Raw genomic sequence first — 27,627 nt, 5'->3', positions numbered from 1 at the left:
CAGACTCAGTCCCCCTCAGTGCAAGTGATTCTGACGCTCAAATCCAGTAGTCTCATTAGAATAATGAGAGCCTACGCGAAAGTGGAAACTGGGGTCCCTGCACGGGTACAACTCTTGTATTATGCATGGAGGGCACCAAATGTTCTCTTCAAAGCAGTCTACTTGCGCTCAAGGCACCCCCAGCCCAGAGACACCTGTTTCTAAAGAAGAAGGGGTCACAACACTGTCTTACTGGAAATCCTTTGTTCTGCATTCCCCTACCTGAGTTAAGCTCAGCATCAGGAGGGCAGAACAGTGTCTGGGGTCGGCAGCAGCATAGGCTGGCATGCAGACCCTCCAAGGCTGTACAGGCAGATGTTTGGGGATCCCCTAGGAAACCCCCAGAGTATACATGGTATCATGCAACTAGCACTGAAATCTGTGTAGTTGCATGATTCCAACATATTTCATACCAAACATGCCTATATTCGCAGAAGCCATTATTTAGTTGGACAACTCATGTTGACCAGTGTCCACTACATTCCTTAAGATGGCTTCCCCACACTTACAAAACCAAGGAAATGGAGTCTGGGGTTTTTAGAGGCACCTCTGCTTATGCAGGGGTGCCCTCACACTTAAAACCATGCACCCTGCCCTTTGGCTACCTTAGGGGTGACTTACAGGGTCAGAGTACAATGACCATGACATAAGACAAACCTTATATCTGGAATGAAAGGTGCATGCACCATTTCACACAGGCTGCAATGACAGGCCTGTATTTTAAGTTTTCATGGGCCCCGGTGGGTGGCACATTACATGCTGCAGCCCTTCGGGGGGCCCCTGGTTTACCAATGCCCTGGGTACCAAAGTGCCATGTACTAGGGACTTAAATGGGTGCACCAGCAGGCCAATTGTGGGGTGGGAAAGTTATCATACAACAAAATTTAGGGGAGAGAACACGGACACTGGGGTCCTGGTTAGCAGGATCCCAGTGTACGACACTTCAAACACACTAACACCAGGCAAAAAGTGGGGATAACTGTGTTGGAAAGGTGCTACTTTTCTACAGTGAAAGGCCATAAAAAGGCACTAGGACCTGGCCATAACTCTGCTGTACTTGAAGCGCTTCTGTGCTGAGTCCAGCTTGTCTTCGAAGAGACAGGAGCCACCATAGGGCATGTCTATAAACAAAGCTTGGATATCCCCTGAAAAGCCAGTTGCCCTCTGCCAGGCTTGGCACCATAAGGGCACCAACAAAGAAGCCACTCTGCTTAGTGAGCTGGTTGTGTCCAACCCACATCTGATTGTGAACTTGGCTGCACCTCTCCCATCTGCCATAACCTGAAGGAGAGTATGGTCCAGGCCTCTTTCAGGACCATGGGCAGCACCTGAGCAACCAAATCTGCAATGGAGTAACAGCCCAAAAAGGCGTACTGTGTTCACAGACCATAATACCAGTCTGGTGGGAGAAAAACATGTTTTTGCTATGGTGTCTAGCCTCTTGGATTCCCTATCCAGTAGGGTGGTTGAGAATGCTCCAGCACTTACACAGGAACTGGGGGCTTGGACCACCAAGCTCTCCATAGGATGTTATGTGAGTTAACTGCGGTCCTCTGGGGCAGGGTGATGATGGCAGGCAACTGTCCTGTTTACTGGAGACCCTATGAGGGCTTGGCCCAAGTCCCAAGAAGGACATCTGTAAGTGCAGCACTAAATGGTAGAGGCAGATCTGAGGGGGTCAGTCCCAGCTGAAGCACCTCTGTCAAGGTGTTTTGACTGCCCCTGAGGTCAGGCTAAGGTCCAGAACCTTGGCTGGCCTTCTCTACCCAACAGTAAAAAAGGATGCTTCCTCTGTAGCCACAGTAGGAGAGGCCATGCAGGTATCTGGGGAGGTGTCCAGTCTACTGATGCCCACCAATTTCTCACACCAGTCCATGTTGGGGTCCAGGGGCTGGGATCCTTCAGGGTCAAGTGGCCAATCCCAATCTACCCCAAGTACTAACTTGTAGGAATATGGCTCAGGCTCCGACCTGGAAGGCAAGGCTCCAGTCAGCACTGGAGTCTTCGTCGAACGACGCCCCTTCGGCTCCATGTCAGAGTCGGGAATGAAAATGGGAACAGCGCCAAGAGCGCAGACATCGGGACTGGCATCGATGAAGGTCAAAGTGGTGTGACCGTGCCGGTCCTCATCCATCATTGGATCCAAGAGGCCTGACTGGTGCCGGAGGTGGAACTCCCGGCGGGGAACCAATAGTGGCCCCTCAGGCAGCCCAAATAAGAGGTGCACAGCCTCATAAAGTTTGCGGAGTTGGGCGGTTATCGTGCCAGTCAAAGGAAGCTCAGGGAGGCATGGAGCTGGCCTAGGCACAGGCTCAACAGCAAAGTCAGGACTCAAATGACAACACTTCCTCATCTGATCTAATGACTTCGGCTGACCGTGTTAAATCAAACACCTCTTCGACTTCTTACTCTTTTTCTTCTGGTGGGACTTACCTATAAACCCGGATGACTTCCACTGCAACAAAGATCAGTGGCTCTGCGACTGATCCCAGAATGTTCCTCTTAACCGTAATCAAGACTCAAGCAAGGGCTTGAGGGACCGCTCCCTCACAGAATTGGGGTGAATGGCATTGCAGTTGACGCATGCCTTCACATCATGGTGGCCCTCAAGACAACAGAGGCATACAAGATGCGGGTCCATTACAAGCATCTCTCTGCAACAGATGCTGCAGGGCTTGAAGTCAGCTTTCCTGGTGGACATCCCTGTCACACCAGGAGAAAGACCTCAAAAAACTTCACCAAAAGTTGAAAACTGACTGAGGGTAGCTCTCTCGTGATTTGCCAGACAGACCAGTTACTTACCTTCGGTAATCCCTTATCTAGTAGAGACTATATCTAGCTACAGATTCCTTGCCTTTGAATAAACCCTCCAGGCATCAGACTGGATCCTGAAGATTTTTCGTGAGCACTAACCCTGTACGCTGGTAGGTGGTGTTGATCGGCTCCATGTCCTCGTCCGCCCCGCAAATAGTGTTGCGGTTCCTATATAGGCGCCACCCAGACGAGCCCACCTGAGTTTCTTTTCACAACTTTCCATGCTAGAAGCGGGGATCCATAAAGAACACTGACCACTGGTGTGTGAAAAGGGAAGTTCCGACCCCTAGAAATCCATTCGCGTGGCCTCTACCAGATAAGGTGTTACTGAAGGCAAGTAGCTTGTCTATAGCTGCAGATTCCTTACCTTTGAATAGATACCCAAGCAATACCATCCCCAGTGGTGGGTCTGCAAACTATTTTCAAGAGAGACAATCTTGCACGACCGAAAAGGCAAAGTGCCTGTCCCTATGGATATAACTGTCCAGGCAGTAGTTTTTGGCAAATGTATGCAGAGATGCCTCGATCCCTGCCTGACAGATGTCCATGATGGGAACTGCATGTGCCAAAGCAGTTGTCACAACATTAGCTCTGGTAGAATGAGCTGGCAAGCCCTCAGGTGGTTGTTTTTGGCCAATGCGTAGCAGATCTTGATGCAGAGCATGACCCAATGAGAGATGGTTTGCTTCTGCAAGGCCCGACCTTTCTTCGCACTCATATACCCCTCAAAGAGTTGGTTGTCCACTGGGAACTCTTTTGTATATTAAAGGTAGAATGCCAATTCTCTCATTGGGTCCAGATGGTGGAGTCACTCCCCTTTCTTGGAAAGGAGTTGGGGGTGCCTTAAAGGTAGGCAAGGTGATAGATTAACATACATGAAAAGGCGTGACCACTCATGGCAGACAAGAGGCCCTAGTGCGAAGTACCACTTTGTCAGGGTAAATAGAGAGGGAGAATGGTTTCGATGATAAAGCCTGCAGCTCACTCACTCTGTGGGCAGACGTAATTGCCACAAGGAAGGCTGTTTCAAAGTGAGAAGCCTGAGGGGCAGTTATGAAGAGGGTCGAAAGCAGCGCACATCAAAAAGTCAAAACCAAATTAAGATCCCACTGGGACATAATGAATGGGATGGAGGAATGAGATGCCGGCTTGGAAATTCCAGCGCGCAAAACTGCTGATGTGCATTCTCAGCAGAAGCAAAGAGTTCTGACCAAGACTCCCCACTGCTGAAAGAGTCCTTTTGCCAACCTCTGATGGAGATGCCATTTCTGATCCAATAGGCATTTTCAGTTGAGCTTCTCCACTCTGGGGTTCAGAGACCCCACCAGATGTTGAACCACCAGGGATATGCCCTGTTGTTCCAGCCACGTCCAGAGGCAAAGAGCCATTTGACGAAGGGTCCACGGCCCCACTCTTGCTTGTTGCAGTACCACATGGGTTTGGTGTTGTACATGAACACCTGTAATATCTTTCCCTTTATAGCGTGAAGAAAGGCTTTCAATGCCAGTCAGATCACAAGGAGCTCCAGTATGTTGATGCATGGAGGGCACCAAATGTTCCCTTCAAAGCAGTTTGGTAGCACTCAAGGCACCCACAGCCCAGAGACCCCTATTTCTAAAGAAGAGGTGACCACACCTCTATCTTACAGGAAATCCTTTGTTCTGCATTTCTCTACCTGAGTTAAGCTCAGCAGCAGGAGGGCAGAACAGTTTCTGGGGTCGCCAGCAGCACAGACCCTCCATATACTAGTGACTTGCATGGGTGCACCAGCAGGTCAATTGTGGAGTGTAAAAGTTACCATACAACTAAATTTAGGGGAGAGAACACTGACACTAGGGTCCTGGTTAACAGGATCCCAGTGTAGTACAGTCTGAACATACTGACACCAGGCAAAAAGTGGAGGCAATTATGCCAGAAAGATGCTACTTTCCTACTTGTCTTATAATGGAGTTCTTGTTAGGCTATACCTTTACATGGTAAGAGGTTCTGCTCAATGGCATGTTATGCTGTTGTGTGTTCCAAGATGGTAGAACATGCAGTTTCAGTCTACTTATAAGAACAAATAGATTAATTTCACTGCCTCATTTGGTAATATTGTCCTACGTCATGGGTAGTGTTTTTTTTAGCCATGTTTACTTCGTCTTTATTTTGACATTAATGTCACCCCATCTTGGATTCCCCTAGGTGTCTAGTTTTAAAAAATGCACAGGTTTGGTAGGTTTCCCTAGGTGCCGGCTGAGCTAGAGGCCAACTTTGCAAAAAACAACTGCACCTCCATTAAAGCTTAATTAACTGATATAGGTGACATGTATGGTAATTTTATTTCCACCCTATCTGGATCCCTGTGATTTATCCAGCCAGTTTAATTTCAGCACTCCCTCTTGTTCTTTTAACTAAGAGGTTGAGTCCGCCCAAGTAGTACCATCTTACTTGGGTGGGGCTAGGTGGTCAAATGATGAAGCAAGACACTATAAAGTGTGTGAGACCACCTAGTCCGTAAGGGGACTCCCCCCTTATTCAACACAGCCATCCGTTCCAGAGACACTCCCCACATATGCTCCTCTTCCTTTTTTTCTTTCACGAAATGCGACCTAACCGGTACTGACAATTGAGGGAACAGAGATCCGACTCCACCCTCAACCCCAACTATCCCACACCTTTAGTGGTTATATAGCTTTTTCTTGTGAGGTGGCGTGGGATAGTAACACTCCCAGCACTCTCCCTTTGTGTTTTATATATATATATATATATATATTAGGGCTCACCTTCATCCTTATGAATGCCAGTCTTTTTGCATCACTCTAGACCAGTTTTGTTCTAAGAACATAATTTGAATGAAAGCGATCATGGGTGATCTATACCCATTTTCTTAATGTTTGTTTTATCACTTTTTATTACTGTGGTCTTTTACACAGTTCTTTTACTAACAAGGATTTTCTTCCTCATAAGGCAGCTGAAGTCCTTTATATTCTGCTCCCTGCTTTCGAGGGCAAGACAAGTGTTCTTTCAAAAGTCCTTCATCTGGGCCAGACATCCTCTTAACCCGTATTGCCTTTCAACAAGAGACTAACAGAAACTTTGTTGGAAACATGGACCAAACCTTGTGCTGGCTGCCCGTTAACTTCCAGATTACACAACGCCTCTACCCATCACTGGACGACTTTGCATTCTTAACTCAGCACCCCTCTCCTGAAAGCTTGGTGGCACAGACATCTGCATGTAAGACTAACTCCAATCCATTCCCGACTACATTCCCCAGATCAGGAATCAAAACAAGTGGAGACATTCGTGAAAGAGGCCTTCTCATCCACCGGCTTGCTGCTTCAATCGGTGAATGTCAGCTGCCTGCTGGGGCACTATTCCCACACCCTTTGTGATTTAGGTGGTACAAGTCCTCCCAGGGGTCCCTGAAGATCCACTGATTCCATGTGGCTGGCCATTGACCCCAGTGTCCCCATTTGCCGCCATGCCTGACTGCGATCCAGCGGGTTTCAGGCAGTGTTCAGTCTACCCTCATGGACATACCATTCAATGGGGTTCTCCTGTTTGAGAATGAGGAAGAATCTGCTCTCACGCAGTTCAATTAGAGCAGGGGCCATGATGCTCACTCTAGACATGTCTGCCTCACCTTGCCAGCCGCATCGGTCCTTCCACTCCTTTCGCAGTTTTGGCAAAGGTGCCCAGTACTGTCAGCCAAGCCATCCTTCACAGGGCGCCCAGACATTTAGCGGTCTAGGCTGGTGGTGGCTTACAATCAAAGAAATTAAAAATGCTCACAGTGGCCAAGGTCTGCAAACTGGATGGTGGCCTTGGATCTGCAGGACATATAAATTCATAAACCCACCAGCAGGCCTATCGCCCCATGGTGGGGCAGGAGCATTTTAATCCCAATTTACACCCTTTTGGTCTCACCCGTGCCCCTCAGGTGTTCACAAAAGTGATCGCTGTGGTGGCAGCACACCGTTGAAGGTCAGGTGTGCAAGACTTTCCTTACCTCAACGATTTGTTATTGAAGACTGCCTCTCTACAAGCAGCATTGGACCACAACATGATAGTAGACCTTCTGACATGGTTTTGGATCACTATCAGTGTGCTGAAGTCACATCTGACTGCTTTGTGGAGGCTCCCATTCATTGGAGCTATCCTCTGTATGACGTTTCAGGCCTTTCCTCCATCACTGTGATTACTGGACATTCAGACTAGGATTTTGATGTTTCAGTCTCTGCCCTGGGTCTCGTGAGAGTGGCTCCAAGGCTTTGGGACATCTTGGCCTCCTACTTCTTGCTTGTGGACTATGCCAAGTGGCACATGTGGGCTCTGCAGTGGAATTTGGAAACTCAGTGAGCCCTGCAGCAGGGGAAACTGTCAGATTCCATCCAGGTTTCAGTAAAGACTGTTAATCAAATTTGCAGTGGTGGCTGTTCAACCTCTATTGAACTGGTGGCAGACCAATCTCCCTGCCCCACCAAGACCTGATGGTGGTGACAGAAGCACCATTGATGGGATGGGAAGGTCAGCTGGAAGAGGTGAATATCAGAAGACTGATCCCTAGTGGGGCTCTGCATCAACTTGTTGAAGTTGCAGGCCATTTGCCAGACACTAAAAGCCTTCCTTCCATCCATCAAAGGGACGCTGGTTCAGGTGTTTAGGGACGCCACCGCCATGTGGTACTGCACCAGCAGAGCTGACTGTGGTCCTGTGCTAAAAGACAATTCATCTCTGCAGCTGGCTGGAGTGTCAGGTAATTTCCCTGGTTGTGAATCACCTGGCGGGATCTTTTAATGAAGCGCCTGGTGAATCATGTGTAGTGGTCATAGTCCGAGGTGTCAAAGGGCATCTTTCAGCAATGGGTAGAATGCTGGCTGGATCTTTTTGCCACTGCTGAGAAAGTGAAGTATCAAAACGTGTGAGATGATGTTCCCAAAAAGGCTCTCTTGGAGACGCATTCCAGATAGAAAAGAGCTGAGGACTTATGTATGCCTTTCAGCTGTTGCCTCTCCTGGTCCAGGTTCTGAAGATAAAAGAACGACCAAGCACAAGTCTTCTTAATTGCTCTGGTCTTGGGGAAGGAGAGTGTGGAGCTTAGAACTAATGGCCATTCGCTTCTGTCCACTGATCCATCTATCATTTCTGGAGAATCTGTTACAGCAGCAGGGTAGGGTCCTGCATCTGACCCTGTTCGACATGCACTTCCTTGTACTGGGATTGAATGGTGGTATATTACTACATTTGATCTTCCTCCTGAGGTTGTTCATGTCATCCTTGCTTCCATGTTACCTACAGAGTCTATTTCCTTCGGTTGTTGGGAAGAGTTTTTACCTGCTCTGGCATCCGGAGTCAGTACATGCCAATCTAGTGGGTGCCTTGTTTGTTTTATCTGTGGCCCAGCATGGTCTTGCTGTATGCACAGTTTAAGGTTATTTGCTGGTCCTTTCAACCATTTTACATTTTCTCAAACCACCAGTTGTAATGCAGTTTTAAAAGGTTTAAGACGCATGTTTCTTCCAAACCCTTTGTGGGTTACCCATTTTTAATTGCAAGGAAACAAACATACAACAATCTTACACTTGCCATTTTCAAATATTGACTGGTTTCTGAAAACATAGTGAGGGAGCAATTCAAATGGTTCTTCTAACACCTATAGCAAGGCATCAGCATTTGGTCGTGTCATGCTTTCGAGGAAAATAGTCTCCCTTCTAAGCCAGATTCTCCATATTTAGCCTTCTGATAGAGACTTCTAAATGCAGGTTTGTCACTTAGATTATTACCAAGGTGTTAAACTGAATCTGGAAAATCATGAACAGTACATCTGTATCCCTGTAGATGGCATCAACAGCTATACGTAAACGTCACTTATGCTGGATATGACGTGCTGTGACTACATCGGAGGCACCCGGGCGCAGTGACTTTTCACTTCTTTAAATTTCAGTAGTACAGATCTGGAGAGATACCTCTGCCATTTTTTGACAGGCTTCTTGACCTTTTGGTCTACCCTGTTTTGAGCAAACTGCTCTGAGTTGTAGTGAATCCTAGTTTGTTTTAATGGGATAACAGGAGTTAGCTTAGCCTTTGGCTTGCAGACTCGTGCCCCCGTCACCTAGTGACTTTTAACCTACCTAGCTTGCTCTGTCTTAGCCCATTTAATTATTTAATTCTTCTAAGATGGCTGCCTTGTTTATAGTTAGGCCACTTGTTATGATTTGCATTATCAGTGCCACCGCGTTAAGGCGTCAAGATCAAGTGACAAAGACAAACAAACAGTAGGTGTTCACACTTAGGGACTTTCCCTTTCTATGCTTTCGAGGGGATTGTTTATATTAATTGCTGCCCCAAGCATGCCTGTTATCCATTGTTTGGGAACACACCTACGTCAGGGGTCCAAGTAGATCGGTATAAATACATCATACTTTAGACAGATAACCAGAGGGATTCTGACCAGAGGGCATCACCACCATCGCTGATATCGATGCTGCACGTTGTCTTGATGCTGACCCAGTCTTCATGTCCCTACGGAGTCTGAGATAGAGACCTCATTCCAAGGTGACGAGGGTTGGGGGCTCCTCTCATGGACATGGCATTGGTAGATTAGGTTTAACAAACCCAGCTCTCCTTTAGGTAGGAGGTTAGGCCTATCATGATAGGGTATCAGGACACATTATACACTTCAGGTCTTTTCATGTTATTGCAAGATGGTTAGGTATTTGTAATAATGACTCTTGTCTTTACAATTTTGTTTCTTGCACTGTTCATTATCCCAATCATTGCAGCCCATGCAACTTATCACAAATTGCAGTTGTGTTAAATAAAATCCATTGAAACTTTACTGCATCTTTGTTATTGCCTGTGTTTGAATGAGACATTATATATCTCTGAGAAAGGGGTAATCTCTGTTTAATCACGACACTCACTGAGAAGTCATGCTCTCTAGTCCATGCGTAAAGGCTGCCACAAATCACCTTTTACTATTTTGGTTTCTGGTGAGGTGCTGCTAGTGAGCCAGTAAGGTTGGGATGACAGTTGCGACTTGTTGTAGGATAGGCATAGTCGCCTACAAACATAAGTACGGTCATCCTTAAACCAGCAGTCTTGCCTAGAGCAAGAGTCCAAACTACAAAGGAGTGTGCTAGGATATGTTAAACCTTGTGTCAATAGTCACAGGCAAATGTATGTGAGTAATCCCACACTTGTGCTGGGAGTCAGACCACAACTCCACGCGCTGCGACAACTGTCGGTTGATGCACCCTAAGGCGGTCTGCAAATGACAAAGGTCCTAGCGGTGCAGCACAAGAAGGTCCTGCGTCGTTCACAGTTGCAATCCCAGGGGAGGTCTTGGGCTGGGTCACAAAGCCGGTCTTGCAGATGGTCGTTGTCAAAGACTGGTAACTCCAAGAAGCACAAAAAAGTATTTGAAGCGTTCTAAGGCTTTCTTTAGCAGACCTGTGCTTCTAAGCACCGCTTCTGTAGGAAAGTGACTTTTTTTACATGGTTGTAGGAAAGTAACCTCTTATTGGCAAGGTTACCCTCACTTTTTGCCTACTCAAGTGTGTTTTGACTGTGTTCCCGGGGATCCTGCTAACCAGGATATCAGTGACTGTGCTCTCCCCCTCTAAATTTGGTTGCTTAGGACTTGGCACACCCCACAATTGGCATACTGGTGCCTCCATATAAGTCCCTAGTATAAGGTACTTAGGTTCCCAGGGCATTGGGGCACCAGGGGTTCCCCATGGGCTGAAGCCTGTATTGTGCCACCCATGGGAGCCCATGCAAAATATGTTTGCAAGCCTGCCATTTCAGTCTGCGTGAAAAGGTGCATGCACTTTTTCACTACAGGTCACTGGACCAGGTCACTAGAAGTCACCTCTATTGCAGGCCCTCCTAGCCCATAGGGCAGGGTTCAGTAACCTGTGTGTAAGGTCACCCCCGCATGAGCATTGGTATCCCTACAAACTCCAGCTCCATTACACTGGACTTCATATGTGGGGGAAGCCATTTTACCTGTGTACTGGACTCAGGTCACTACCTGAATCTAGCTACATAATGATAACTCCGAACCTGGGCATGTTTGGGATCAAACATGTCGGAATCATACCCCAATACTGCCACCAGTATTGGTTGTATGATTCCATGCACTCTGGGAGCTCCTTAGAGGACCCCCCAGCATAGCTCCTACCAGTCTTCTGGAGTTTTCTGGGCAACCCATGCTGCTTCCAACCCACAGACAGGTGTCTGCCCTTCTGCTGCTTGACCAGCTTAAGCACAGGAAGGCAGAACAAAGGATTTCCTTTCTCTCTCCCTTTGGAAATGGAGGTTCAATGGCTTTGGAGGGGTAGCCTCCCCAAGCCACTTTAATGCTTTGAAGGGCACATTTGGTACCCTCTTTGCATAAACCTGGTTTGTACCAGTCCAGGGACCCCCAATCCCTGCTCTGCTCAAAACTGGACATTGGAAAGGGTAGTGACCACTCCTCTGTCCATCACCCATCACTCCCTACCCCCCCACCACCACCAAGGGTGGTGCCCAGAGCTCCTCCAGGTGGCCACTTAATTGTGCCATCTTGAATCCAAGCTGGGCAAAGGAACCTGGGAGCATCTGAGTGGCCAGGTCAGACAGGTGATGTGACAGCCACCTCTCAGTATGTGGTCACCCTTCTAGGTGACCAATCCCCCTTCTGGGGCTATTTAGGGTCTCCCTCCCAGGTGGGTCTTTGGATTCGACACGCACGATTCCAGCAGGACTCCTCTACATAGTTTACTTCATCTTCTGGCCACCGGAACTGCAACTGGACCCTCCAGGAACTGACAATCTGCAACTCCAGGGACGACTCTGCTCTGCAACATTGTTTCTTCGGCTCCTTCCAGTAACTGCAACATTTCTCTGGCTATGTATCCTCTGAGGGCGACGAGTCTTCAGTATGCACAAGAAGCAAGAAGGAATCTCTCTTGGAGTGAACGAGTCACTCCCCTGCATCTGCAAGCACCAACTGCAACAACGACTGGCTGCATGGATCCTCTCTTCTCCGGAAATGCGTGGATGCTGCATCACATGTGGTGGTCTGGAGTGGTCCCCTTGGCTCTCTCTACCAGCTGTCCAACTTGGAAGACGGTAAGCCCTTGCCTCTCCTTGGAGGACAGTACCACTGTGCACTGCGACTCTTGCAGCTACCAAGGCTTGTTTGCTCTTCCTCAAAGGGAGCTTCAGGCACTGTATAGCCTCCAGCACTGTTCCCTGCAATGCAGAGTCTCCTGCCTGCTGCCCCAGCGGCGTGGGACTCCTCTTCAGGTGTTTTGAGTGGGACTCACTGCGACTCCTGTCCCTGCTGCCTGTGGGGGCTGCCTCCTCTTTTTGTGACTCTCCCAGCTGCTGAGGGTCCCCTCGGACTTCCCCTCCTTGGGTCGAGTCCCCTGAGGCTTGCTGGTCCTCTTCAGCCTTGCAAAACCTTCTTCTCCGACTCTTGCATTTGCCAAGGCTTGTTAGTGGTTTTCCAGCAACGTTGACTGACTGCATCATGACCGCTGACATGGGACATCACTAGCATTACTCTGGAACTCTTCGTCTGCTACTGTGCTGCACTGCTGACTCTATTGATCCACCGTCGACCTGGTCCTGCATCCATAGAAGAGTGGATAGTGGCTCCTGCCACAGCCAGACACTCTAACTCGAACTGGACTTGGTCCCCTTCTTTTACAGGGTCTCTTCTGTCAGGATCCACCTTTGGTTTCTTCCAGTCTTGTCTGTGTCTTGCACAGTCCTTTTCCGAAGTTCTCCTGTGAGTTTGGGGAAAAACAGGTACTTACCTCTTCTCTCCTGTTCACTGGGGGGGCACCCTGGTACTTACCTTTTGGGGTCCCTAGTTCCTCCGGCTCCCCTCTACTGATTCCACTTTCTTGGGTGGGAGACTGCCTTTCACATTCCACTCACTTAGTATATGGTTTGGTCTCCCACCAGGTCCTTCACTATTTACTGTTTAAATATTTGCTATTGCTCTCTATGCGAATCACTGACTTCTAATGTATATATAATAGTGTGCTTACTCACCTCCTATTGGAGTATTGCCTTTACAGGATTTTAGTATTTGTGTTACTATAATAAAGTACCTTTATTTTTGTAATACTGTGTGGTTCTTTCAAGTGTGTAAGTGCTGTGTGACTCCAGTGGTACTGCATAAGCTTTGCATGTCTCTTGGATAAGTCTTGGCTGCACATCCACAGCTACCCCTAGAAAGCCAGGGCTTCCTAGGCACTGCCTACACCTCGAGAGTAGGGGATAGCTGGTATAAGGTGATAACACCATAGGTGCTCACCACACACCAGACCAGCTTCCTACAATGGTCATCCCCACTTTTTGCCACTGGCACTGAAGTTTTTTGACTGAAGATGTACTGAATCCCTGCTAACCTGGTGCCCAATGTTATTGCTCTTTCCCTAAAAACAAGGTAAAATGGTCTAATTGTATACATTTGGCACACACTTTAGCACCCCTGTAGCTCCCAAGTAAATGGTACCCCTTGTACATAGGGCGTTGGTACTAAAGAGGGTACTTAAGGACTGCAGCATGTATGATGCCACCCAAGGGAACCCCTACAAATTCATGCAGACTGCTACTGAATGCTGCGTGACCTGGTGCATACCATGTGTGAAAACACGACATGGCACACACATACCAAAGCCACTGCTTATATTGTAAGTCACCCCTATGGTAGGCCTTGGAGCCCTAAGGCAGGGTGCATTATGTTTTATGTGAGAAAATATGTGCATGAGCAGATATGCTCCTGTGATGTCTAGTTTGAATACCAGATATTGCAAGTAAACAGGAAAACCATGTTAAGGTATGTACTGGGCACTGGTCATTACGAGTTACTGAGCTACATAATGGCATCACTGAAACCTGTTGTGTTTGGTATCACACACCTTGTCTTAATAAACCCATACTGATGCCAGTGTTGGATTTATTATGACATGCACCCAGACAGCACCTTCGAGATGCCTCCTGAAAACCGAGTCTTCTGGTGTGCTGGCTGACTGGTATCGACTAGCATGCCACCACAGACAGAGGCCAGAATTAATGCCTGCTCCTCCAGCAAGATTGCTAGTGAAACAGCATATCTCATAGAGACTTCTAGTTGCAGATTTTTTACCTTAGAATTTCCACAGGCCTCGAACTGCATCCAGAGATTTTTCTTCAAACAGTACCCTTGCATGCCATCAGGCGGCGTCAGTCAACTCCACGGTCGTCGTAGGTGTCGTGATGATGTTGCAGACGTACTTAATAGCCACCCTGGTGCACTGACCTCAGTTTTCTTTCCGTGCCACACGCAGATCTGAAGAAGAGCAACCCCAGTCAGTTTTTGACCAACTTCAACCTTTTTGTCGGCTTCTTGGACTTTTTGGTGCATCGAGGGATGTCTCGTAAGATTGGCTTCAAGCCTTGCAAAGCCTGTCACCTCATGATGTCAGTGACTGATCTGCACCTGGTATGTTTGTGGTGTTTGGAGCACGACCAGGACTTGAAGTCGTGCTCTGAGTGCCGGGCCATAAACCCGAAGGCTTTGACGGAGAGGTCCCTGTAGGAGGCTGGCCTGGCTTATACTGGGTACTTTATGGTACTTCCACCTTGTGCCAGGTCCAGTTTCCCTTGTTAGTAGATTAGTAGCGTTCTAGAAGCTTAGGCTGATAGAGGTAGCTATAGCAGAGCAGCTTAGGCTGAACTAGGAGACATGCAAAGCTCCTACTATACCACTTATATCATATAGCACTATATCATAAGAATCACAATACTCAGAGTTACTAAAAACTAAAGGTACTTTATTTTAGTGACAATATGTCAGAAAATATCTCAGATGATATACTCCCTTAGGAGGTAAGTAAAATACACAAAATATACACACAAACCAAAATCAGGTAAGTAAACAGTTAGAAAAGTAGTGCAAACACTGTAGAATACAATAGGCGGCAATAGGCCTACGGGCAACACAAACCATATACTAAGAAAGTCGAATGCGAACCACTTGAGGACCCCAGGCCTAGTGTAGCGTGTAGAGGGTCGCTGGGAGTGTAAGAAAACACTAAGGGTGTCCAAGAGACCCCACCCCAAGACCCTGAAAAGTAGGATTAAAGTGACCCTACTTCCCCAGAAACACACTAAAGTACTAAAGACGGATTCCTGGACCTGAGGACCTGCAAAGGAAGGGGACCCAGTCCAAGAGTCACAAAAGTGTCCAGGGGGACAGGAGCCCACTAAACCCCGGATGAAGGTGCAAAATGGCTGCCTCCGGTTGGAAGAAGCTGAAGATTCTGCAACAAAGGAAGATGCCAGGAACTTCCCCTTTGCACAGAAGATGTCCCATGGTGTGCTGGAGGATGCAGAGTTGTTTCCACGCAGAAAAGCCACAAACAAGCCTTGCTAGCTGCAAAGGTTGCGGTCGAAGAAAATGGGTGCTGCCCGGGCCCAAGAAGTGTCAGGAGGTCGCCACTTGGAAGAGGAGACAGAGGTGGCACCCAGCAACACAGAGAGCCCACGCAGAAGCAGGCAGCACCTGCAGAAGTACTTGAACACGGGTTCAAGAAAACTGAGCACAGTGGTTGTCTCAACACTACAATGGAGGGTCCCACGAAGCGGGTGGTCAACTCAGTGAGTTGAGCAATGCAGGACGGCGTGCTGGGGACCTGGGCTATGCTGTGCACAAAGGATTTCTTGCAAAAGTGCACAGAAGCCCTAGCAGTTGCAGTTCACGCAGTACACAGGATTACTGTCTGGCGTGGGGATGCAAGGACTTACCTCCACCAAATTTAGACAGATGGATCACTGGACTGTCGGGGTCACTTGGATCCAGCTCCTATGTTCCAGGGATCACGCTTGTCACGATGAGAGGGGACCCAGAGGACCGGTGAAGCAGAAATTTGGTGCCTGCGTTAGCAGGGGGAAGATTCCGTCAACCCACGGGAGACTTCTTCTTGGCTTCCAGTGCAGGGTGAAGGCAGATAGCCCCCAGACCATGCACCACCAGGAAACAGTCAAGAAAGCTGTCAGGATTAAGCACTACAATGTCGCTGGTAGTCTTCTTGCTACTTTGTTGCAGTTTTGCAGGCGTCCTGGAGCAGTCAGCGGTCAATCCTTGGCAGAAGTCGAAGAGGGAGATGCAGAGGAATTCTGGTGAGCTTATCTGATGAGAAGACCACAGGAGAGACCCTAAATAGCCCTCAGAGGAGGATTGGCCACCTAGTCGGATAAGCACCTATCAGGAGGGGTCTCTGACATCACCTGCTGGCACTGGCCACTCAGAGGCCTCCGTTCTGCCCTCACACCTCTGCATTCAAGAAGGCAGAGGTTTGGGACACACTGGAGGAGCTCTGGGCACCACCCCTGGGGTGGTGATGGACAGAGGAGTCGTCACTCCCCTTTCCTTTGTCCAATTTCGCACCAGAGCAGGGGTTGGGGGATCCCTGAACCAGTGTAGACTGGTTTATGGAAGGAGGGCACCATCTGTGCCCTTCAAAGCATTCCCAGAAGCCAGGAGAGGCTACTCCTCTCAGGCCCTTAACGCCTACTTCTAAAGGGAGAGGGTGTAACACCCTCTCTCAGAGGAAATCCTTTGTTCTGCTTTCCTGAGACTGGGCTGCCCAGACCACAGGAGGGTAGAAGCCTGTCTGTGGGTTGGCAGCAGCGGTAGCTGCAGGGAAAACCCCAGAGAGCTGGTTTGGCAGTACCCGGGGTCCATGCTGGATCCCTGGGGATGCATAGGATTGGCACCCCAATACCAGATTTGGCATGGAGGGACAATTCCATGATCTTATACATGTTACATGGCCATATTCGAAGTTACCATTGTGACGCTGTACATAGGTAGTGACCTATGTGCAGTGCACGCGTGTAATGGTGTCCCCGCACTCACAAAGTCCGGGGAATTTGCCCTGAACGATGTGGGGGCACCTTGGCTAGTGCCAGGGTGCCCACACACTAAGTAACTTTGCACCTAACCTTCACTAAGTGAGGGTTAGACATATAGGTGACTTATAAGTTACTCAAGTGCAGTGAAGAATGGATGTGAAATAATGTGGCCGTTACTTCACATAGGGTGCAGTGGCAGTCCTGTGTAACATTGGTCGGAGCTCCCTATGGGTGGCAAAAGAAATGCTGCAGCCCATAGGGATCTCCTGGAACCCCAATTCCCTGGGTACCTAGGTACCATATACTAGGGAATTATAAGGGTGTTCCAGTGTGCCAATTAAAATTAGTAAAAATGGTCAGTAGCCTGCAGTGACAATTTTAAAGGCAGAGAGGGCATAAGCACTGAGATTCTGATTATCAGAGCCTCAGTGACACAGTTAGGCACTACACAGGGAACACACATTCAGGCCACAATTATGAGCACTGGGGTCCTGGCTAGCAGGATCCCAGTGAGAGAGGCAAAAACAAACTGACACAAAAGTTAAAATGGGGGGTAACATGCCAGGCAAGATGGTACTTTCCTACAGTCCCTATGGCAGCCTGGCACGTCGCTCCCGGTCTTGGTCAAGAGGAAGGTCTCGAGACCGCTCGCGGAGTCATCACCACTTGTAGAAAGCTGGCTCTGTATATACTATATCAAAATGAGATATAGTGTGCACAGAGTCCAGGGTTTCCCCAGAGGCTTAAACTAGGCTTAAGTAGATAATACTAATGCTCTCTTTTGTGGTAGTTAGGGTTATCAGAGAGTAGTGCAAAGCATTTGTTGTACACACACAGGCAATAAATAAAACACACACAGAATGACTAACTCCAGGCCAATTGTTTTTATATAACAAAAATATATTTAGTTACTTTATTTCTAGAACCACAAGATTCAGGTTGCAGGTAAATACATTACCACATAAGTATCAAACATATGTATCAATACCACTTTGTTTCAATTTGGCAAGTTATACGGTTTTTGAATAAATAGCAATAATCTGTTTTAAAAGTTGACAGTGCAATTTTCAGAACAGTTCTATGGGGGAAGTAACGTTATCACGGTTTCAAGGTAAGTACGAGACTTACAGTTCCAGTCTCCAGGGGTTATGATGTCCACAGGTTGGGGTTCAAGTTGACCCTAAGCACCCATCACCAGCAGTACAGGGTCAGTCGGGTGCAGAGGTCAAAGTTGAGGTCAATTTAAAATGGGCTCCTATGGAGACTGGGGCCACTCAGAATCAAGCCTACTTGCAGTTAAGTATCTTTCTCTTTGGAGGGCAGACCTGAGGGGTTTAGAGGAGCACTGGGGTGGGGGGGGGACACAGGTCAGCAGGCTAAGTCCAGGGAGTTGGTCTCAGAAAACCAGAGGCTGGACAAGGAGGAGGGCCCCCTGCTGGACGTTGCTGCACTGAAGGTCAGATTCTCCAAGCACATGGGGCTGCGGGTGCAGGGGTACCTTTTGGCATTGGGAATCTTTGTCTGGTTTTGTCGCAATCCGGATTCAGGCTGCAGGTGTCATTGTGTTGAACAGGAGGGGTCAATTGAGGATTGGCCCCTGCTCAGAATCTCCTGGGGACCAGCTCTGGTCAGTTGGGCCACCTGGACAAGGGCAGTGGGCGTCAGGTGCAGGGTGGGCTGGACTCGTGGATCTGGGGCAGTTCTGGAGTCCTTGGCTGGTATTTCCTTGTGGACAGGGCCACTGCCCACAGGAGATGTTGGTCCTCTGGGGTGCAGACAGTTCTCTTGAGGCTTTTAAGGGGTCACTGGTCCTTCAGGATGCGTTGTCTTCTTTCAGCAGGGCTTTGGAAGCTGGAGACAGGACAGTAGGGCTGGAGCCAAGTAAGTTTGCGTCTTCAATCTTCTCTGCTGGAGGTCAGCTTAGCAGTCCTACTTCTTTCTTCTTGTGAGGTCCCCAGGAATCAGATGAGCTAGGTTCAGCGGAGCCCTTAAATCATGGATTTAGGGGTGTGAAAGGGGTCAGAGGGTAGTAGCCAGTGGCTACTGTCCCTGAGGGTGACTTCACCTTTCCGGTGCCCACTCCCTTTGGGGAGGGGCACAAAGACCTAACCCTATTGGTCCCTGTCCTCCAAACCAAGATGGAGGATTTTGCAAGGCGGGTGGGGTTCACTTCAGCTCTGGACACCTTAGGGGTGGTCCCACCAGCTAAAGTGGTCACTCCTCCTTGTTGTCCCTAATATTCCCACTGGACTTGCTGCAAAAAAGTGGGGCTTTGTCCGGGGGGCTGGGCATCTCCACTAGCTGGAGTGCCCTGGGACACTGTAACCAGAGGCCTGTGCCTTTGAGGCTCACCTCCAGGTGTTACAGTTCCTGCAAGGGGGAAATGTGAAACACCTCCTCCCAGTGCAGTCTTTGTTTCTGTCCACAGAGAGCACAAAGACTCTCACCCAAAGTGGTCAGAAACTCGTCTGGAAGTGGCAGGCTGACACACACTGGTCAGTCCTGCACTAGAAGTTTTGCTAAAATACAGGGAGCATCTCTAAGATACCCTATGAGTGCATTTTTCAATAAATCTAACTATGGCATCAGTTTGGGTTTATTGTGCTGGGAAGTTTTTAATACCAAACTTCCCAAACTTCAGTGAAGCCATTTTGGAGCTGTGGGGTTCATAATGACAAACTCCCAGCCCATATACTGTATATGGCTGCACTGCACTTACAATGTCTATGTGGCGGGTTCTTTTTATCCCGAGCCAAGGGGATGCTGGAAGAAGGCGACAGACGCGACGCTGAAGGGTGTAGTACGTTTATTTATATGTTCGTTGGAATTGTAGCCCTAGCTTTTCCGCCAAAGGGTGATATTCCAGTACAAAACTAATCTATAAAGTCCCTTTTCTTTCAGGGTTCCTTGATGCTCCCGGGATGGGCTGGTCTGGTCCGGAGGGAGAGGTCTTGTTCAGCCGGCTCTCATGGTCCCAGGATTTCCCCAAAACAAAGAAGGAGAAAGGAACAGGTAAGTGGGGAGATTTATTTATATACGGTTAATTGGGGTTAGTAAGGTGTGAGGGGGGGGGGTTGTGTGGAGGTGAAGGAATGTGGGTTTGCACTCCTCTTGTGTCTTTCTTTCGTCGTGCCCTGTTTGTGACCCCCTTACAGTTTCATTCACTGGTCTGGGTATGGCCCTTGTGGGGTTATCCTTCGGTTTAACCGTGGTCCTGCTTAAATAGGCTCCCCTTCCTTACACGACCTCAGTCCTCCCTTCTTAACCCCCCTTAAAACCAGCCAACCACCCAGAACCCCAGTCCCAGCCCCGGTACGCTCGTACCTGGTTTGGCCACGCCCCTCCGGGGACGTGGCCGGCTTGTAAGCGATCTCCCGACTTTGTCTCGGCAGGGGCGGGAGGCGCCCAAGCGTTTCTGCTCTCCACGCGTTGCTCCTTCTCCGCAGCGGGGTTTGCCTTCTCTCTGTCTGGTCCGCGGCGTTCTTCTCTCCGGCTTTCCTTGACGTCGGCGGCTTCCTCTGGGTCGCGCGGCGCTCCTCCTCCTTCGGTCCTCCTTCCGGCCTCTATCTGACGGATGACGTTGGACGTCATCGCGTCAGGAAATCCTTGGGTGCCCCCGGGGTATCCTCCGGCGGTCGTTCGCTCCGCCCAGGAACCGGCGTCCGGAGGCGCCCGGTTACACATCCCCTCACATAAATGGGGCTGATCGAGCCCCATCAGAACCGGAACCCGGGACAAATAGTCAGCCTGACCCATAAGGTCACCAGGGAGGTGGCAAACCTGGAAGGAGAAAGGTTGGAGCTCCATGAACCATCTCAATATACGATTGTTGGTATTCTTATATCTTGAGAGCCACGTAAGGGGTGCATGGTCCGTATATAGTAAGAAAGGTCTGCCCAAAAGATAGTATTGGAGACTTTCGATAGCCCATTTAATGGCAAGACATTCCCGCTCTATAATGGGGTATCTTTGCTCCCTGGGAAACAGCTTACGGCTAATAAAGACGACGGGATGGCTCACTCCGTCTTCATCCTTTTGAAAAAGAACGGCCCCTACCCCCACGTCGGAGGCATCCGTTTGGAGATGAAAGGGTTTGTCAAACTCAGGACATTTCAATATCGGTTGAGTGGTGAGACACCTTTGCAAGGTATGAAAACTATGAAGTTGAGTCGGGTCTAGTCCTGGGATATTGTTGGGCTGTCCTTTTCTTAAGAGATTGGTTAGGGGGGCAGCCAAACTGGAATACTGGGGAATGAACCTTCGATAGTACCCCACTAGACCTAAAAAGGAACGAATTCCCTTCTTCGTGGTGGGAGCACTGGTGTGTAGAATGGCTTCGATTTTATTTTTTTGGGGTCGCAGTATACCGTTGCCAATGTGATAACCCAGGTATGAGATCTCACTAAAAGCCATTCGGCTCTTGGCGGGGTTGGCTGTCAATCCAGCCTTCCTTAAAGCCGAGAGGATGTGGTCTATGTGGACCACATGGTCTTCCCAGGTCTCACTGAAAATAACGATGTCATCCAGATAGGCCGCCGCATATCTGGTATGAGGTCGTAATATGGTGTCAATGAGACGTTGGAAGGTGGCGGGGGCGCCATGTAACCCAAAAGGGAGAACCTTAAAGTGATACAATCCTGAGGGAGTAGCGAAAGCCGTCTTTTCCTTGTCTTCGGGATCCAACGGGATCTGCCAATATCCCTTGGTCAAGTCAAGGGTAGACATGTACTTCGCTTTCCCCAGTCTTTCTAAGAGCTCGTCTATCCTAGGAAGAGGATATGTGTCAAATTGTGATAGGGAATTGACCTGTCTAAAGTCGATACAAAAACATATAGACCCATCAGGTTTGGGTACCAAAACCACGGGCGAACACCAGGGGCTTTGGGAAGGTTCTATGATGTCTAGATCTAACATCTTCTCAATTTCGTTTTCTACGAGGGTTTTCCTAGCTTCAGGGATACGATAGGGTTTTAATCGCACGGTTTTCCCAGGTGGTGTGAGGATTTGATGATGTACCAACTGTGTCCTACCGGGTACCGAGGAGAATACCCGCCCGTTTTTATCGAAGAGATTCTTCAATTGTCTATTTTGTTGAATCGAGATCTCTGTATTAATGATAGGAACCTCTCTCTCGCCAGGGGGATCGGTGGGGCACCACCCTATCTCTAATTCCTTAACGGTATTGACTAGGCAGCCGTGCCTTGGGTCGTTCGGAGGTTCTTCCCATCTTTTTAATAAATTAACATGGAAGATCTGTGACCTAGGGGGAATGTCGTTAAGCTGAATTCTATACGTTACGGGGGTTACTAGTCCTGTTACGGTGTAGGGTCCCTGCCACTTGGCCAACAATTTGTTGTCTGAACTGGGAAGAAGAACTAACACTTTATCTCCTAGGGAAAAGGACCTCAATTGGGTATTCCGATCATAATTCCTTTTCTGTTTGGTTTGGGCCCTCTCCATGTGTTCCCTTACGCTTTCCCATACTGTATGCAGGTGGGTTTTTAACTCACGGACATACTTTAGAATGGTTTTTTCCCCGTCTTCTTCTTCCCACATCTCAGCGGCCATATCTAGTAGGGTCCGTGGTTGTCGCCCAAACAACAGCTCAAACGGACTATGGCCCGTGGAGGCTTGTTCGTGTGTCCTGATTGCGTATAATACTAAAGGGAGTTTCTTATCCCAGTCCTTACCAGTCTCTGAGATAGTTTTCTTTAGTAGTGTTTTGAGAGTACAGTTGTATCTCTCCACCAAACCATCGGTTTGTGGATGGTAGACTGACGTCCGTAACTGTTTAATCCCTAATAGCTGACATATTTGCGTCATCAGGTTGGACATAAATTGGGTACCTTGGTCCGTTAGGATTTCTCGAGGAAACCCAATTCGGGAAAAGAACCCTATCATGGCGTGTGCAACACTCTTGGTGTTAATACTAGAGAGGGGAATAGCCTCAGGGTATCTCGTGGCGTAATCTACTAGTACCAATATATAACGATAGCCTCTCGACGAGGGCAGAAGAGGGCCAACGAGGTCCATCCCTATTCTAGAGAAGGGGACATCAATGATGGGGAGGGGTTGTAAAGGGGCCTTTCTCCGCGAGCCTGGGTCAACCAATTGGCATTTTGGGCATTGTTGACAGAATTTCCTAATCTGGGAAAATACCCCCGGCCAGTAAAACTTCCTCAACAAATATTCCTCTGTTTTCTCCCTCCCATAGTGTCCACCCCCGGGCTGGCTGTGTGCTAAGTGTAGAACTTGTTGTCTATAAACTTCTGGAACTATCAACTGTTTCTTTTCGTCTTGGTCTTTGTAAGTAACTCGGTATAATAGGTCTTTAACTATGGTGAACGAGGGACCCTTATCCTGGGGGTTCCGTGGCCGTGCACTTTTCCATGCATGTATTAAACTAGGGTCTTCTCTTTGCGAAGTCCGGAAGCTGGGAAGGGCAGTGAGGGCGAGGACCTTTGTAATTACCCTGTTGGAGTGGCCTTGGTTATAGGCTTTCTTAATAATTCTTTTCTCCTTCCGGGTGAGTTTAGGTCGTACCCTCGGAGGTGATAGAGGCATATTGGAGAAAGGAGCGTCCTTCCACCAGTTGTTGGTTTCTTCGAGCTGTCTAAGGCTGTCTAAGAGTTGCGGGAACTCCGAAAAGTCAGTTCCTATAATAGCTTCTTCAACCAGTTGCTCTACTAAACCCACTCTTATGGGTATTTCTTGTCCTCCCCAGGTGAGGGTGTTCCAGATTAGGGGATATTCTCTGGTTTCTCCATGAATACAACAGATTGATACCGTGAATTCCGAAGTGTAGTAAGGTGCGTCGAACAACCCGGCCCTGACCACAGATTGGCTACACCCTGAATCGATGAGGGCTACTGTGCTTTTCCCATTGATAATCAGTCTCTTTTTATAAGGGGTGTCTCTTCTTCCTGTATAAAAAACTCTTCCCCTAGTGACCCCTATTTCCATGGGTTCCGATTTTTCTGTTTTCAGGGGGCAACCTCGAGCTATGTGGCCCCATTCCCCGCAACTGAAACACTGAGGTTGTTGTATATATGGCCTATCTAGTCCCCGGGATTTTCCTATGTCATCATTGATTCTTCGTCCCACCGTCGAAGACGTTCCCGAACCCAGACGCAGGGGACCAGGTGTTGATCGGGGGGTGGTTACTTTGAATTCAAGGGAGCGATGAAAGGCACAGGCCAACTCGATGGTAGTACTGGTATCCGGGTTTGGATGTTGTTTGATCCAGTTGCGTGTAGACGGGGGCAGAGCGTCCAGGTATTGCTCTAAGAGCACGATCTCGATAATGTCTTCCCGATTTGTCCCAATGGGTCCCAACCATTTGAGGCCCAGATCTTTGATCCTAAAATATAGGGCCCGGGGATTTTCGTTGGGTCCCCACTTCGCTTTTCTAAACCGGACTCGATAATGTTCAGAATCAAACCCCACTCGTTCTAAGATGCTCTTTTTGATATCGTTATAGGGGGTTATTCCACCGGGGTTTACCGCTTGATAGGCTGCTTGGAGAGTCCCGGTCAATAAGGGGGCGATATATTGGCCCCATCGCTCCGGAGGCCAGGTAGCGGAAGTAGCAACCCGTTCAAAATTGGTGAAAAAGGCATTGGGGTCTTCACCTTCTTGATATCGTTGTAAGACCGAACTGGGCACATTCGGGTGTACACGGGTAGCAGCGATGGTATCTGTGAGATTCTTAATGGCGGTTTCATGAACCAACTGGTTGTTGGCCATTATGGTGGCCTGACTCTTAAGGGCATTTTGTAGTGCCTCCCTTTCCAATTTGGCCTCTTTTTGTTGCTCTTCCCACACTAATTGTAGGTGTCTTTGTCCGGAGGCCAACTGTTGCATCATATCGGATAGGGTACACTTCTCCTCCATGGTTGGGGAGTCTCTGTCTCCTATTCCAGCATCCCACTTCTGACACCACTGTGGCGGGTTCTTTTTATCCCGAGCCGAGGGGATGCTGGAAGAAGGCGACAGACGCGACGCTGAAGGGTGTAGTACGTTTATTTATATGTTCGTTGGAATTGTAGCCCTAGCTTTTCCGCCAAAGGGTGATATTCCAGTACAAAACTAATCTATAAAGTCCCTTTTCTTTCAGGGTTCCTTGATGCTCCCGGGATGGGCTGGTCTGGTCCGGAGGGAGAGGTCTTGTTCAGCCGGCTCTCATGGTCCCAGGATTTCCCCAAAACAAAGAAGGAGAAAGGAACAGGTAAGTGGGGAGATTTATTTATATACGGTTAATTGGGGTTAGTAAGGTGTGAGAGGGGGGGGTTGTGTGGAGGTGAAGGAATGTGGGTTTGCACTCCTCTTGTGTCTTTCTTTCGTCGTGCCCTGTTTGTGACCCCCTTACAGTTTAATTCACTGGTCTGGGTATGGCCCTTGTGGGGTTATCCTTCGGTTTAACCGTGGTCCTGCTTAAATAGGCTCCCCTTCCTTACACGACCTCAGTCCTCCCTTCTTAACCCCCTTAAAACCAGCCAACCACCCAGAACCCCAGTCCCAGCCCCGGTACGCTCGTACCTGGTTTGGCCACGCCCCTCCGGGGACGTGGCCGGCTTGTAAGCGATCTCCCGACTTTGTCTCGGCAGGGGCGAGAGGCGCCCAAGCGTTTCTGCTCTCCACGCGTTGCTCCTTCTCCGCAGCGGGGTTTGCCTTCTCTCTGTCTGGTCCGCGGCGTTCTTCTCTCCGGCTTTCCTTGACGTCGGCGGCTTCCTCTGGGTCGCGCGGCGCTCCTCCTCCTTCGGTCCTCCTTCCGGCCTCTATTTGACGGATGACGTTGGACGTCATCGCGTCAGGACATCCTTGGGTGCCCCCGGGGTATCCTCCGGCGGTCGTTCGCTCCGCCCAGGAACCGGCGTCCGGAGGCGCCCGGTTACAGTCTAAGAATGGACTTAGACACTCTAGGGACATATTGCTCATGCAGGTATGTCCTCACCTGTGGTATAGGGTACCCTGACTTAAGGCTGTAAGGCCTGCTAGAGGGGTGATTTACCTATGCCACAGGCGGTGGTTTGTGGGCATGGCACCCTGAGAGGGGTGCCAGGTCGACTTTGTATTTTTCTCCCCACCAGCACACACAAGCTGCAAAGTGTGCATGCGCTTGGTCAGGGCTCCCCCAGGGTGGCATAATACATGCTGCAGCCCTTGGGGGCCTCCCCTGACCACAGGGCCCTTGGTACCATGGGTACCTTTTAAAGAGGCCTTAACTGTGTGCCAGGAGTGCGCCAATTGTGGGAGCAATAGTACAGGTTTGGGAAAGAACACTGGTGCTGTGGTCTGGTTAGCAGGATTCCAGCACACTCTCAGTCAAGTCGGCATCAATATCTGGCAAAAGGTGGGGGTAACCATCCCAAAAAGGGCACTTTCCTACACCACTCCTCCTTGTCTCATTAAAAATTGTCAGGACATTCGAGTCATAAGAAGAAGAAGTCGAAGAAGGCTAAACGTTCTTCGACTTAAGCCGATCACTCAGCCAGTGCAACGCAGGAAGTGCTTCAACGCTCAAGGCCTCCATCCACTTGGCCTGCTTCTGGGTCCGGTCCGTGCCTCCCTGAGTTCCCAGGAGCCACAGCCACCCGTGCCCAGCTTAAGTTATTCTTTGAGGCCATGTGCCTTATTTTTGTACAAACCTAACCCCTTTGCAGTGCCTTTGGGACCTCATGGTTTGGATGGGGGCCCTTTGGTTTCTGCACCGGTGGTTCCAGCTTCGAAGGACCCCTCCGGATCCTTTCTGGAATCTGTGCCGACGCCGGACATACCAAGGCAACCTTCCACAGCGCCGGCTAAGACGTCGACACTCCCGACGTCAGTTGGGCCCGTAATCAACGTTGACCCAATCCTGATCCCTGATGACGTGGAGCCGGAACGATTGACGCCGCTTCCAACTTCAACAAGGCCTACTCACCCCAGGTTGGATTCGGACCCTTATTATTATAGGCATGAATATGAGGAAGGATTAGAGGGGTCGCTGGATCCTTTAGAATACCAGCTAGAACACCCTGACTTGGGCTGGGCACACAAATTTGGCAAAGCTAGTAGTCTGGATATTTCTCCAGACGCTGGCATGCTTTCTTCTCCTACTGTGGCTACAGCGGAGGGAGCGTCTTACTCCACGGTAGTCATTAGGCCGGCTGAGGTCCTTAGCCTAGAGCTTCCCACTGTGGCAGTTTGGACTAACCTCCTGACACGTGCTTCAGCCTGGGGATTCTACTTCAGAGGCTCTACTTCCATTCAATGAGGCCTTCACTGATGTCCTTCTGGGTGCTCGGTCCAGATCAAGCACAGGTGCTCCTGTGAATAGGGCAATTGCCTGCCCCCAAACGACCCTAAATTCCTGTCCCAACATCCCCCACACCTGAGAGCCTTGGCATCCAGGCTTCCTTGTCATATGGCACATTCCCATCCACTCCCCTAGATAGGGAATCAAAAAGACTGGACCAATTTGGATGATCTTTTCTTCCTCCATTCTGGCATTGCGGTCTGTGAACACCACATGCCTTTTAGGCCGCTACACCCATTCACTGTGGGGTGTGGTTGCGCAGGTATTGCCGCAGGTCCCGCAGGAGGCCTGGGTCATCATCTCCCATGGCGTTGCTGATGGAAGGGATGTGGCTAAGTTCACGATTTGTTTTGGGCTGGACACAACCGACTCAGTGGACAGATCAGTTGTGTCGATGGTGGCCTTGACACACCATGCCTGGTTGAGGACATCTGTTTTTTCGCGGATGTCCAACAGTCTCTTGTGGACATGCCCTTCTAAGGCACTAGCCCTTTCGGAGACGTTCAAGGAGTCCCGGGCTATGGCTTGATTCCTTGGCCTTGCGACTACACCTCGCCCACCACAGTCCACTTTTTGCCCCTTTTGTGGCCATG

Source organism: Pleurodeles waltl, chromosome 10 (genome assembly GCF_031143425.1).
Source record: "Pleurodeles waltl isolate 20211129_DDA chromosome 10, aPleWal1.hap1.20221129, whole genome shotgun sequence".
In the NCBI taxonomy this organism is placed as follows: domain Eukaryota; kingdom Metazoa; phylum Chordata; class Amphibia; order Caudata; family Salamandridae; genus Pleurodeles; species Pleurodeles waltl.
This window is presented reverse-complemented; position numbering follows the sequence as displayed.